Raw genomic sequence first — 15,392 nt, 5'->3', positions numbered from 1 at the left:
AGTGAGGGCCAGGGCGAGAGTGTGTTCCTCCGCAGTGATGGCTGCGTGGGTCATATGGTTGAAATTAGCTCGTGTGTGAACGCTGGTGTGGGCGGTGGAACGGCCGGGCCGGCCAGAGAGACCTTGTGACCCCTTAATATCGCGTCACATGTCTGATCCTCTTCCTGTCTGCCATATGAACCCTCATCATGTGTTCCTCCGCTAATCTGTCACACTTAATCGCTCAAGAAAGAAAACGCTAAGAAGAGAAGGCCGTGACTGCTCCAGGGAAGAGCGTAGAGAAGAAGCAGCCGTAGAAAAACAAAGAAGAGAGAAAGTGATGAAAAATCACTGCCGTGCAGCATGGCGGGGCTGTGAATAGGTTTCATTCTTTTCTGAAAGAGCATGAACGCAGAGGGAGAGGATGAGATAAGGGAACAATGCCGCCGCTGTTTTTTTTAATCTGAAATAAATCACTGGGCCCCTCACTTTGTCAGGCACTTTGGAGTACGAGTTGGGCGAGAACTTATAATTGATGGCTTGTGACTGTGTTGCAGAAGATATGTTAAGATATGTTAAGATATATGACCAGGAAAACCCTTATATTTCATATAATGCTTCACTTATGCTTGTGTAAATTCAAGCAGATTACTGACATTAGGTGAAGCTCTTATATAATCAAGCTTTTGGCTGATTCTAAGCTCCTCTTTCAGGTTTATGTACTCTGAGAGAAAGAAAATAACAAATGACAACTACCCTCATTACTTCACACTCCCAACAAGTGCCCTTTGAAACAATACCATAGAAGAATAGCTTCTGGTTTCCTAGAGCCATGGTTCTCAAAGTCAGGACAACTGCAGGCCAATGTAAACTCTGATATGAGTTTATAAACACGATAAAGAGATATGCCACAATGTCACTGTGCTCATTACTTTGTAAGTGAAGTTCAATGGAATTACATTAGATTTGTAATCAAGTTTCTAAGTTGAACCACCTTAAAAGTGTTCTTCAAGTTCTTTGGTTAAGGCAAAGGTTAAATACTGAATGAGGACACCTCAAAAAAGAAATCTGATTAATGACTAAAGTCTTTGCCTGGTTAAATGGAATTTCCACAAGGGAAAGCTCCTAAAACAAGCCTTTTAAATGGCTCTATATCCACCTTTTTCCATTAAAAAACAGGGTGGAAACCTTTGTTTACTTTGTGTAGAAATTCCAGTGCTACAGTGGATCTGTTGATTAAGATTATAACCCCAGCGATAATAAACAGTTTAGTAAGTAAATGTCACAATAATTGGAAAAAGAAGAGAACTTCACATGAAAAACAGTGTTACAAACATTACACAAAAAGAGCAGAGAATAGTGGAGCACTATATTACCCATATCCACTGCCTTTAATAAAAGAGGACCTGCGTCAACACCAGAACATAATCACCCAGAGAAATGGCTCGGTTATGGTGAAGCAGATATGTAAGGTGCTTAGGCCAACTTCTTACCTGATAGCCTCAAAAGCTTTCATAACCAAGCCATTTCTCTGGGTAAGGATGTTCTGGTGTTGATTTCTCCTCCAACAAATGGTACAAGCAGGCGTGTGGGTTTTGCACCTCCAACCACAGACACAGATCTTCTCATTCTTTGAATATGGTACCCCACGAAACTCTAATCATCCTATATCCTGACCTTACTCACAAATGTGAGCTCTTGTTGCTAAATGCATTCCAATCCTCACAGCAATGCTCCAAAATCTAATAGAAAGCCTTCCCAGGACAGTAAGGTTATTCCAACAAAAGCAAGATAAACTTCTTTTACTACCCTTGATTTCAGAAGAAACAATGAATTAGCAGGTGTCCCAATACTTTTGTCAATATAGTATAAGTGAAAGTAATTGGTGTTTTTTTTAAAGAAACAACTTATTTACTTGCTTTAAATTTGATTACATTTTGTCCCTTTATATGCAACTCTTTTTCCGAACTGCCACCGATGCAACATCACCAACGAGCTTGGGTAACCAACGAGCTCGGGCAACCAACGCATACCCGGCTCTGATGCATTGGCCAACAGACGCCAGAAACAGCTTACATCGCGCTGGAGTGATGTGGGGTAAAAAGTGCCATCTACCCAGCCTGGAGACAGCAAGGCCAATTGTGCAAGCAGCATGTCTGGGATCCGAACTAGCAATCCACTGGTCATCTATTACAAGAGCCGTATTTTCAGTAGAACTGAAATCTTTCCAGCACAGCACATTTCCCCTAATCTAACTAAATGCACCTTATTCAGTTCCTTAGTTCAGCAGCTAACTGCCAACATCATCATAAGTTTGGTTAGGTATGCTTAGGCCCAGACAACATTCAGATGCACAGAAGCGTCTAACCAAGCTGTTATTGGTAACCATGCGATTCTCATGTGTCAATCTCTGGCATTTACTAAATAACAACAGCAAATGCACAACAACTTCATCTGTCATGTGTGCTCATCTGGTTACGACTTCAGCTTTGAAGTTATTCCTACCACTATATTTAGAAGTAGACTTGGCAGTGAGTGTGTGTTGATCCTGCATGTCTGTGGTGGTGACATGACAGGAGTGGGTGTGTGCTGGGCAGGCCAGGGCAATATTCAACAGTTACTGAGTAAGACAAGCTGTCTTTCATTGTTTCTTGGATGAACTTTTTTTTTTTTAAAGGTTCTGTGAAGAAAATCACCATCCTACCGTTTTGTTAGGAACCAGCCAGATGTGTGGGAACCTATCGGATGAATCAAAGCCTCAGTTTCTGTTTTAACCCTCGGATGTAATTACTCCCATTTTGCTTTAGTATTTAAACGCAATTATGCAATTACATATATCATTACACAGTCACGCGATGACTTACATTTCCATTTGATTTCCATTCTGTATCGACAGGTTGGAAGCTGCACTTCTGATTTCATCAGCACTTTAGACAGAATTGCTCTGCTCATTTCTATGAGAGATAAAGAAATAATATCTATATACACAGTCATATTGTGACCTTATTATCACCCCTGGTTTGGAATGACCCCAGCCCATTAAATCAGCTCCACTTCCCATTTAGGAGCACTTTGTAGTTCTATAATTACAGGCTGTAGTCCATCTGTTTCTCTGCATTCTTCATTAGCCTCCTTTCACCCTGTTCCTCAGTGCTCAGGACTCTACAGGACCACCTCAGAGCAGCTATTATTTGGGTAGCAGCGTGTTAGTGAGTACCTTCCACCAACCAGAAATGTCCAGCCAACAGCATCCTCAGGGCAGCATCCTGTAACCACTGATGAAGGACTAAAGGATGACCAACACAAACTGTGCAGCAACAGAAGAGCTTCATGTCTCTGATTTAACATCTACACGATGGACCAGCGAGGTACGAGTGTGTAACAGAGTGGACAGTGAGTGGACACAGTGTTCAAACACTACGTCAGCACTGCTGTGTCTAATTCACTGACACTTGTACCAGCACAACACACACTAACACATTCGCCACCACCATGTCAGTGTCACTGCAATGCTGAGAATGACCCACCGCTCAAATAATATGGTTCTGCTCTGTGGTGGTCCTGCGGGGTCCTGACGGCCATTGAAGAGCAGGGTGAAAGGAGGCTAACAAAGTGTGCAGAGAAACAGATGGGCTACAGACTAACTATAGAACTACAAAGTGCTCCTATGTGGTAAGTGGAGCTGATTTAATGGGCCAAGTTCATTCCAAACTGGGGATGGTAATAATATTCTGATATGACTGTGCAGATCTCACTTTTATAACTGTCACTCTATCACTATAGGGAAATAAATGGAGGTTTCTGAGTGTTGCTGCAATCACAAACCGCATTATTTATGCAGTTGACAGATTGAAGAATGCCAACGCAACAACAATCCTCTACAAAATGACATGGTGATGACAGCCTAAATGCAATTAACTAGTTCTCTCCATTCATACTGTGAAACGTCCTGTAAATATCAAAGCCTGGATGCCTAACTTTAACCAAACAAGTAACACCACTGAAAAGTGATTCGCCAGCATCTGTCAAAACATTCGAAAATCCATCTTCTCCAATCAGTCGGTCCCACAGTTTCAGCTGCACTCACTGGATATTATTAGCACCAGGCCCAGCCAAAAGAACTCAAATGAGTCCTCTCGCTGTCAGCAAGCTGTTTCAGTCCACATATTGAGAGCTGATGGAGCAGAGTTTCAGCCAGTTATATTGAGCATCTAATACCCCATATGAGAGCTGTGTTCTCGCTGAGTTTCCTTGGAGAGCCAAGCTTTCGTACGAAAGCAGACAGCTTTCTGGAAGACGGAGGCGGGAGGCAGCGAGTGAAAGCAGTGAAAGCAAACACAGAGGAAACAGTAAATCTGTAGTCTTTACAGTTTTTAATGCTGTATTTAATTCCTTCTTCCTGGCAGGCTGGGCCACAGCGACAAATGCTTGTGGGCAGTTTTGGATTTAAAACACATCTGGAGAAGTCCAGTGTGGGGACTGCGGGAGTGTATTGAAGGATTCCCTGACCACTGCTAGCAGTGTAGTGTAGTGTGTGTGTGGGGGGCATGTATTTAGGTCTATTTGAGGACCAAATATTCACCACTCTTACGAAATAGAGATACAAAGAAATGTACTTTCTTTATTTCAATGGTGGAAGGATTATTTGAGTTGTCATGGTTTTGTATGTAATCACTGCATTTACAAATGAATACCCCTTTTTAAAACATTCATATAATTGCTATTGAACCCACATAATGTTGTTTAATCTTCAAACTATTTACAAAAATTGTCCATTCATTCAGGGAAGTGAAGTGGTTCTTCAATGGCAGTCCAACATTTTTATAAGTGCAGGATGATGGGAATGTCTGGTTGGTTCCCTTAAAGAAATATACTTCTTGGTTTGTTTGTTTTATTTGTAAAAGTAAAAGTTCAGCATTAATTAGTAGTATTATTTTTTTTCTGAGAAAACAGATTATTTGTGATGAAAAATCAAACCTAGATCCTGGTCAATTGGTCAGTGCAATACTTTTGTTAAACCCTTTGAATTAGATCCGAAAAGTCGACCCTTCAATCACATCTTGATTGCGTTCCACTGAAAATGATCAAACTTGTGTCACTGTCCACATACTTATCCAAAACGATTAATCATTTTGCATGTCAGTCAAATGGTCTCTGCCTGTCAAAGTACACAACCTTGTCCATGTAAATGCTGTGAAAAGCTCCAGACACTTTGGCGATAGGCAGAAATCTGGCTTAGGAAAGTAGGTTAGCATGTAGCAAGAATCACAAACACATACGTGGAAACACCCTACAAAAATAGAAATACAAACTGGTGAGTGGTGGATGTGTGTGTGCTATGTGTATGTGAGTGTGTCTGTGTGTTTAAATGTTTGGCTCAAGCCAGAATGTGGACATGGACATCTGGTCAGGAGAGATGGAATTCTCATACACACACACACACACACACACACACACACACACAGTACACATGGATATGGGCAATAATACCTAAACACAGAAGCGCTGATCTGAATTGAAGGAAGCTGTGAAAAGCTGTGTATCTGAAAGCAGATGACTTATAGCTGACTACACTGAATGTGCGAGTCTGGCTTATGGCAAAAATAACTACATATTTGTATAAACAGGTTTTTTTTGCAATGGTGGCATTTTGGACTTGTGGAGAGAGATTTGCAGGTGTGGCTCCTAAAAACATCATACCAGTGGGATTCAGCTCCAGGGTTTAGGTCATCCATCCGTTCTCATTTCTGAACAACTCTCTTAAAATAAAAAATAAAAAAAACTATCTAAGTAATTAAGCCTGGCCTATTTCTCCATTTCACTCTGTCGTGTTCAGGAGGTTACTAGGCCACTCCAGTCTCTTCATATTTCTCCACGGCATGTCTTTGAATTCCAGACAGGAACACTGACCTTTTGAATTGTTTTTGCAAATTTCCAAACATTCTTCATGACTCTACGCCATACTTGCAAACTGAGGCTTACAGGTCTTCACTCTTTAGTCTTAAAGGCCTGCTTTAATCCCTCAAATTCTTTCAGATCAGGTTTGCTACTTAAATTGTGCACTGGAGATTTGGATGCTAATGTTGCTAACTTAAGCTTAGCATCACAAAAAATAAATAATAATTCTTATTTAAGGGATTTGTGCTACATTTTAAAATAAATTAACCCTTTCGAATGAAAAAGTAAAATAATAATAATAATAATAATAATCTGAGACATGTTTGATGTTCTATGTCTCTACACCTGAGTTATAAAGATACAGTTGCTAACAGATAATGGGAGCTTGTAACGACCCAATTTTAACTACTTTCCCAAATAATCAAAACTGCATCATCAAAATCATGAAAATACATTTTCATACATGACACTTAATACCACTCTGTTATTTATTAACATTGAACAAAATAACAGTAAAAAACAGTAGGGCTGCTCCAGTTTCCTCCCACCTCCCAGAAACACATGGTAGGTGAATTTTCTATACTGAATTGCCCCTAAGGTGTGAGTGTGTGTGTGTGTAGCACCCTGTGATAGACAGGTACCAGACTTTCCAAGGGATATTCCTACTTGTGTTCAATGTTTTTAAGTAAGCGCCAGACCCGCTGCAACCATGACCAGGAAAAAGATGAATACATAAATAAAAACAGTAGGAGTACTGACATCTGGGTTGCGGCCATACTTCTTCTTAGCTGTAAAATGTATCTCCAGTGCAAAAACAAAGAAAAGCTATTGATTTGGACACTAAACGTGCCTTGGCTACTCAACATATATTTGGGGTAAGGGGCAAATTGTCAATTTGATTTCTCACTAAACTGTCACTTCAGTGCTGTACTCTCCCTGCGTAATCATAGAAGGCTGAGAAGACATTCAAAGCCACAAAGACCATATAAAAGCCCAAACTCCTTCCCGTCCCTGGAGAAACACGCCTGCTGCAATTGAAGAAGCTTCAGCAGCTCCATATTTATGCTTCCCATTGTAGTCGCAAAGAACCAAAGATCTGAGCTGATTTGGAATGCAGGGAGGGAGCCGGCACTGAGGGAACCATAAATCTCTTCTTTCAACAGTTCATTTATGATGTTTAGCCCGCACGTATCACCATAACGACTCGAGACATTCGGATAAAACAGGCCAACGCCGTATCAAATCTGAACGAAGGGGAAAGGCCGGTTGGAGGCTTTATTAACACACTCAGCACTTCCAGGTTCCAGCCTAGATTGCATTTTTTTACGAGGGGAGCCGCAGTTATGGACTCGTTTAAGTGTGTGCACATGTGCTGTGACTGCTGTCTGTTTGTGCTGACTTATTGCCACTGACAGCTCACATTAATATGTCAAATTAAAGCGACCATTTTGTTGACAGGCTCAATTTGACCTCTGTCACGGTGCGCACACGTGTCCTCCTGGACTTGTTAGATTTCCTTTCCTACATACTCACACACACACACATGCATATACATTCCATACATTTGAGCTGTACCGAGAATGAATTTTTTATGGAGAACAAGACCATGAGATCAACTCTAAAGCACATTCGGTTCGGTCGATAAAATCAAGCAATAGAAAGGTCCATTGATGGATATCTCCGGATATTATACTGGAAAACCACATTAAGAAATATAATACAGCTTTAAACAATATTCCGAAATACAGCAGGGAAATAATGCTGCTCTTGTTAAGAGTCCTGCGTTGTGAGAGACGTTATTGACTGTACGTCATGCAGGAATCATGGGGCTGTTGGCTGTTCATTCTGAGCACATGTATGAATGTTTGCATCCCCGTAAAATACCACTTAAGGGCTGTACACCGATCAGCCATAATATTAAGCCTGATATTAAGTAGGTGCCCCGTGTGCTGCCACAGCAGATCTGACCATTCAAGACACAGTGCAAGACCTCTGAAGGTGAGCTGTTGTATCTGACACTAAGATCTTGCAAGAGCAGACACTTTAAGTCCTGTAACTTGTGAGGTGGGGCTTTTGACCCTGTTGTCAGTTTACTGTTTGTCCTTTCTTGGACTAGTTTCAGTAGGTACTGACCACTCCATAGACCTGCCTGCAGTTTTGGAGATGTTCTGACCCAGTCGCCAGGCCATCATAATTTGTTAGATTCCTAAGCTTGCCCATGTTTCTGCTTTTAAAAGAAATCACCTTCAAGAACTGACTGCCTAATATATCCACCCCTTGACAGATGCCACTGTAGATGAATATTAATCACTGTTTTTCACCCGTCAGTGGAGCGGTGGTGGTAAAATCTGCATTTCAACATAATCAAGTATAAATGAGACGCTTTACTGGCCAACATAAAGACAGAATAGCTTGGTCGTGAGCACTGTCATTTTACACTGACTTTGACCAGATTGTCTAAGTACATTGGTAAATTCAAATACTTAAGAATTTACTCCTGTTCTTTGAGTTATGTTAAAGGACTTTGCAGGTCTAAATGCAGGTTTTCTCTCAGAAAGTTAGTAAATGTAAGATTCAGCAAGTACAGAAGTACTAAGATTAGTACTAAGTACTAATAAACTGTTTTCTAGTTATTTAAGACATTTCTGCTGTTTGTCAGTGGTTGTGCGCATCTGGAGTGCCTACCTACTCTCAAACTCTGAAAGAAAGGTTCCAACATTTTTAGTGGTGTGAATTTTCAGTGCACTGTAACAATCCCACAATGCACTGTAATATATGGGGCACAAACAATGTACCCTAAAATACATGGAAACCCCATAATTCATTGTGTTCAGATTGTTTATGTGACATACTCTGCTGTCGCACTGCAGTGAGGTCACACACATAACAACATGTCTGAAAGCGTTGACCACTTTTTATCACATTCTATCCCTATAATAGTGCTCTATACAGTTTCACATGTAAGGGATAGTGAATAGGGCACAGTTTCGGACACGGCTTTTGGCAGTTTCTTGTGGGCAACAGATTTGGCTCCTTTGTGCTGGCTACCTAGCAATGCTGATGTGGCAGGTTTGAAAACACACGTATGTCAGAGGAGATATGTGCTTGTCTTTACCCTCTTAAGTGTTGGGGCATTGATAGTGTTGAGGGAGTTCACATGAACAGGGATTGGGTAATTCAGGGATTGGGGTCTTGCAAATTGGGTAGAAAATGGGCTAACATTAGACATATCCTATTAAAAAAATAGTATCACTAAAATAGTATCAGATAGTACCAGAATTTTTGCGTCTGAAAAGTTTGCTACATTATTACATCAGTCAGACTCTAATTGATATGCACACATATGCAGTGTGCACACTCTGACGATCTTTGACCCAAGTCTCCTATTTTCAAGTTCTCTACACATGCTGGAACTCAAACATCGGCCTCTTTCAGCTCCTCTCTCTCCCTCCCTCGCTCTCTCCCACTGAGCCCGTGTTGTGTCAGTTCAGTGGCTTTCTGCTGAGGAAATGTGTATTGAAGTCCAGGGGGTTTTGACTGGCCACTGAGGCCAAAAACACTAATACCAGATGGCAGTTTTTTCCACTGAGAAGCACGGAAACTCTAGCCGCGGCTATATCCAGCCGTTCCTCTGATCCTCCGAGTCCCTGGCCACCGTTTGCCTCTGTCTCTACCAAGTGCATTTGTTCCACATCATTTCAGCTTCCCTCGTTCTCCAGCCAGTCATTCCTGTCCAGTGAGTATCCCCTGAACCAGCACAAAGGCCCAGGGTTTCCAAAACTCATATACCTGACACTATGATAATCTTTACCTACTATGACAGCAGAACAACCTTAAGGTGAATGGCTGCTGGAGACATCTCTCGCGGGTGATCTGGCAGCCCTCTTTGCAATAATTTTGGGAAACAGCATGATGGACAACTTTGCCCTGAACCAAAAACTTACACAATCTCCCTGCAGTCTGGACATTTCCACTGATGCCAGGAAAGCTCTTTCAAAAGAGGGCCGAAAAGCAATCCAGAAACCTCATCACACTCACTTCGGTCCGATCCTATCCCGCATGTCAGGTTGATGGATTGAGAAGTCTTTCGTGGACTCTCGTCGGCGGAGCTGATCGATGGCCGGTGAGCCATTCACCAAACCCACCTCTTGTCGCTGTGACCCGGCCCATCACATGCAATTTGTCAAATGAGACAGTGGCGTTTGTTTGTTAGAGTGTAGGAGTGAAATGGGTTCAGACAGGAATGAGTAGCGTAATTCAATCACTTCACAGCAGCAACGCCTCTATTTAAAAGGACAGGATTGGGTACGCAAACCAGTACCGCAGAAGAAGAGTGATTTAATGTTACAGATGGGACGAGCCGTATCTTGGAGCTGAATCATAAAATTTTATAGTCATCCTACACAAGCCTGTTATGAATCAGCTAAGTGCATTCTACTACCTACTTTACAGGCTGAAATTGGCTACATTTAACTGCCTCAGGCTTTCTTAACCCTTCGGATAGGTTCTTATTATAAACACTCTAGTAACAATTACTATTTACCCTGCTGACTTTAAGCTAGTCTTTAAAAGTGTCTTTAAAATAATCTAACCTGACTTTAGTCCCTCACTGTAACTGTATACTCAAATATATTCCATTTACATGTTGAAGGAATGGAGAAGAACATTCAAGAACATGGTGAATAGAGAACCTTCTTAAATGGAGAATTGTGTGACTGGAGTGAATGCATTCTGAATCAGTGTAAGTGTCAGGAACAGTCTAGACCATTGTTACATAGAAGAACATTCTAGAACAGTATGAAAGTGGCATAACATTCTAGAACAATATTAATGTGACACAACATTCTAGAACACTATAAATGTGGGAGAACATTCTAGAACAGTATGGATGTGACAACATTCTAGAACACTATAAATGTGGGATAACATTCTAGAACAGTATGGATGTGACAACATTCTAGAACAGTATGAAAGTGGCATAACATTCTAGAACACTATAAATGTGGGATAACATTCTAGAACAGTATGAATGTGGGAGAACATTCTAGAACAGTATGAATGTGACACAACATTCTAGAACACTATAAATGTGGGATAACATTCTAGAACAGTATGAATGTGGGAGAACATTCTAGAACAGTATGGATGTGAGATAACATTCTAGAACAGTATGAATGTGGGAGAACATTCTAGAACAGTATGGATGTGAGATAACATTCTAGAACAGTATGAATGTGGGAGAACATTATATGAATGTGAATGCATTCTGAATCAGTGTCAAGTGTCAAGAACAATCTAGACCATTGTTACATAGGAGAACATTCTAGAACAGTATGAAAGTGGCATAACATTCTAGAACAGTATGAAAGTGGCATAACATTCTAGAACAGTATGAATGTGACATAATGTTCTAGAACACTATAAATGTGGGAGAACATTCTAGAACAGTATGAATGTCGAAGAACATTCTAGAACAGTATGGATGTGAGATAACATTCTAGAACCGTATGGATGTAAGATGACATTCTAGAACAGTATGGATGTAAGATAACATTCTAGAACAGTATGCATATAAAACATATTAAAACAAAGTGAATGTGGGAAATTCTAGAACATCAAAAATGAAACATTGGATAAACAGGAACATTCTAGAACAACATAAATGGGAACACTGGCGAGAGTACATTCCAGCACAGAGTAAAGGGTGGAGAAGATTCTAGAACCATGTGTGAATTCTAGAATAGCACGAAAGAGAACATTCTTAAAAACAATGTAATAAAGGACAACATTCTAGAAGCGTGTGAATGTCGAGAACATCGTAGACCAGAATGAATGGAAGATGCTGTAGAACTTTCTGATTGAAAGAGAATGTTCTAGAACAGTTTGAATTGGAAGAACATTCCTGGACTGTTTGACTGGAGTGTAAACATTAAAGGACAGTGTCAGTGGGGGAGAACACTGTAGAACAGCTTGAATGGAGCAGAACATTCTAGAACGTTGGGAACGGAGGAGAAGGTTCAGGAAAATGAGAATGGAGAAGAACCTTCAGAACATCTAGAACTACATGTTGCAGATATTTCCAAATAAATTCCAAATAATGAATGATGGTAAAACCAAATAATAATCTCACTTTGATGATTAAACCCTGACCCTTGTCCTGCCTGTGATTTGCTACTAAAAACCCACCTACAGACACAAGATGTCAGGATGCGATTCTGAAGGAACCGTGATGACCCCGAGGGTTGTTATGAAGGACATACTCTCAAATACAAGCTGCTATATTTGTTAGTGTGTTTACCAACACTGAACGACCACACAGGCCTGTTCGTGTGGCGACACGCGTCAGCAGGCAGGCAAAAAGTGAAGCATTGAAGCATTCTCCAGCTCTTGCTCCCCCTGGCCCATGTGTGGGTGTCAACACCCACAGTCCTGCTGTGAAGGAACACTTCACAGGATCTCCATCAAAAGCCAGGAGCAGAAGAGACATCAAAGCCGCCTTCTACAACTCCCCCCCCCCCCTCTCCCATCACCATTTCCCCCCCAACAGCTTCCACACACGCTGGAACAACCCCGCGCCGCCATCTGACAAGCGCCTCTGTAAACATCTCCTTCAGATCCTGCCAGCATGAGGGAGCCTCCCATTCACAGCCATTGTGCTCCCACTTTGTTTATCAAAGCGCTGCCTTTCTGCTTTTGCTGCACCGGGCCGCCGAGCTGTGGGTTCTGAGACGGAGCGGGGAAGAATGAGGAAAGAGGGGCGGGCCAGGTGGAAGTTCTTCCGAATATCCTCCGCCTCTGCACCCAAATCACCCACTCTTCTTCTTTTGTCATTCTGGCTTTTTCTCTCTCTTTCTTTCTCTCTTTCTCTCTCTCTTGATTTCAGTTGAAGTTTCTGTTGAGTGCGCCTTTTGTGTGGATTATCTGAGAGATTCATCTGAAGATTGTTTGAAATGTGTGAGTGTGTGTGTTTGTTTTTGAACATTCTTAGGGAAAAAGGCCAGAATCTGTGTTAAAACTAGAAAGAATTAGGAATAGCCATGCTTGGTCAGGCCCAACACTAGGCCCAGCCCTGGAAAGGGCTATTTACAAAAGTTACGTAACTGAAGGAGCCAAAGCCTTTCTTTCTGTGAAGGTTATGGTTTGTTTTAAAGCTAAACTTAGACAATTTGGTACATTTTACTAAATGGCAGTGATTATAAGACTATAAGACGCTCTTATGACACCTTAACACATTCTGGAGTGAAATTATGATTTTTATAATTGACAAAAACAACATATTTGACAACAGACTAAGCTTTATATATATATATATATATATATATATATATATATATAACTGAATAAGCTTTTATAAATACGTTTGCAGGGGTTAGGCCAGTTATGCAGTTACACTGGTGTCATATATACTTACAGATACTTCCCTGCAGTAAAACTAGTACTGAAAAACTCTGAAAAACCTGAGAAACTCAAATGTCAACCTTACTGGAGGAGCGGAAAACCATAATAACCTTCAATCCTGATATTCTGACACAATGCAAAGAACAACCTCTAGATTCACATTCTATCATAAAGTAAAAACTTGATATAGGTTTTTTTTATGACAGCAACAATATAATACATAGGTGACTTACACTATACATGACCTGACATTGCATAAAAACAAACCTACATTTGTATATGTGTGCATGCCTGTGTTTTATAGAATGTCCTCCACTTTAGCTCTGTTGTTATGGCTAGCAAGCGAAGAGCTAATTTCCATTTGTCATCCTAATGAAAGGTTGTGAAAGACTCTACAGAAATAGCAGTTTCTTAAGGTGTTATGCTCAATGCAGCAGCAAAAGATGCGTGTTATTTTAAACCATCCCTGCTCGAGACTCAGAGACATACACGTGATGGCCCACCCTTTCTCTCCTGACTGAAGGTCAGTCAGGGTAGTTTGCTCACAACAGGGGAGACTGACGGGGCCCTGGCCTTGGCTAGCCGCGTCCCCGCCCGCTGCTGAGGGAGGAATTACCAGTTTAGCAGGGCTTCCTTCTCTCATCCCCCCACTTCAAAGTCACTTCACACTCAAGTGTTTCCTCGTGCGCACAATGGCTCCTTTCAAGGTGTTTTTCAGGTTCAAAAAAGCTCTACTTTTGTTTTCCTTCAGCTTCCCTTCCCACTCCCCGCTCCGTGCCTCTTTTGTCACGTCCTGTCATTTCCCAGGCAGGGGTGTGGATGAAAAGGGAGGCGCTTTATGAAGATGATAGCTCATTAAAACAGCTCTCACTTCACAATGGACTGTTTTAAAAGAAGCTAGGTACACCCTAGTCGGAAACCGGGGGAGAAGCGCCGTTTCATAATGAAACACCGATCAAGCAGGCGTGTAGGGCCATGCCAAAGTTTGATGCTAACAGCTGAACTAAAAAACAGAATACAGGCATACCATTTATAAAGTAGCATTTAGGTTAGCGCTAGCAAAGAGAAAACACAGTATATGAAACTGTATTAATACTCTCTCATGATTGTAGCACTGCTTTTCAACATTAGCAGCTAGTCTTGTGGCTTAAACAGATTTAGTCAAATCTGTCAGATTTAGCTTCCTTTCCCAGCACAAATCGCTGTATATCAGCTGCTTTTCACTGCCATAGTGCTGACACTGGATACTCAAAAAGACCCTAAAATCAGTTTGAAATCAGTCAAATACCAAGTGCCATCAAGATTCCTCAGCTACTTTTAGTGCTAAATGTGTGTTATGAAGACCCGACGCCAAGTCTGAAAAGAGGAACTGGTCAAATCCCTGTCAAAGGTAGCATTTAACTCATTGCTATGATAGCAAAAATGAAATAATGTGCATGAAAATACGGTCATGAAATCCTTCTTGAATGCCTGTATCGCTGCTTTCTCCTGTTAGCAGCCCTTCAAGTGGCACAAACAAGTTTAGTCAAAACCGAGATTAGCTCTGATGTCCTTCGGTGCACTAAAATTGCTGTTCAGCGGCTGCCGTTCACTGTTCCAACCCGAGTGCTGACACTACCTATTTAGTCTTAATCTTTGTTAAGTTTTCTGACTTGCCTTAGTGCTCCATGTGATTTCAGAGTATATATTCTAATTCTGAATGATACAGACATTTCAAATATCTAATTTATTTGCTAGAAAAAGGAAATAATGTGCATTATAAGGTCTTCATTCATGCCTGTGCCACTGCTTCCCCTGTTAGCAGCCTTTCTGGCGGCACAAACAGTTATTCCAAATAGAGATAGCCTTGACTTTCTTCAGTACGCTAAAATCTGCTTTTCACTGTCAGAGTGCTGACACTGGAGAAACAAAGCACGGACTCAGACCCTAAAATCCATTTGAAATCTGTCAATTATGCTACTTATGCTACTTTTGTCTACTTATGTAGTCAATGTGCTGAGTTTCCTTAGCTGCTTTAAACGCTAAATATGGTTTGAAAGACTAGACTCTAATTTTGAGAAAGGAAATAATCAAAAAAGTCATTTATTCATGCCTGTACTTCTGTTTTACCCTGTTAG

This window comes from Salminus brasiliensis, chromosome 16 (assembly GCF_030463535.1).
Source record: "Salminus brasiliensis chromosome 16, fSalBra1.hap2, whole genome shotgun sequence".
NCBI lineage: Eukaryota > Metazoa > Chordata > Actinopteri > Characiformes > Bryconidae > Salminus > Salminus brasiliensis.
This window is presented reverse-complemented; position numbering follows the sequence as displayed.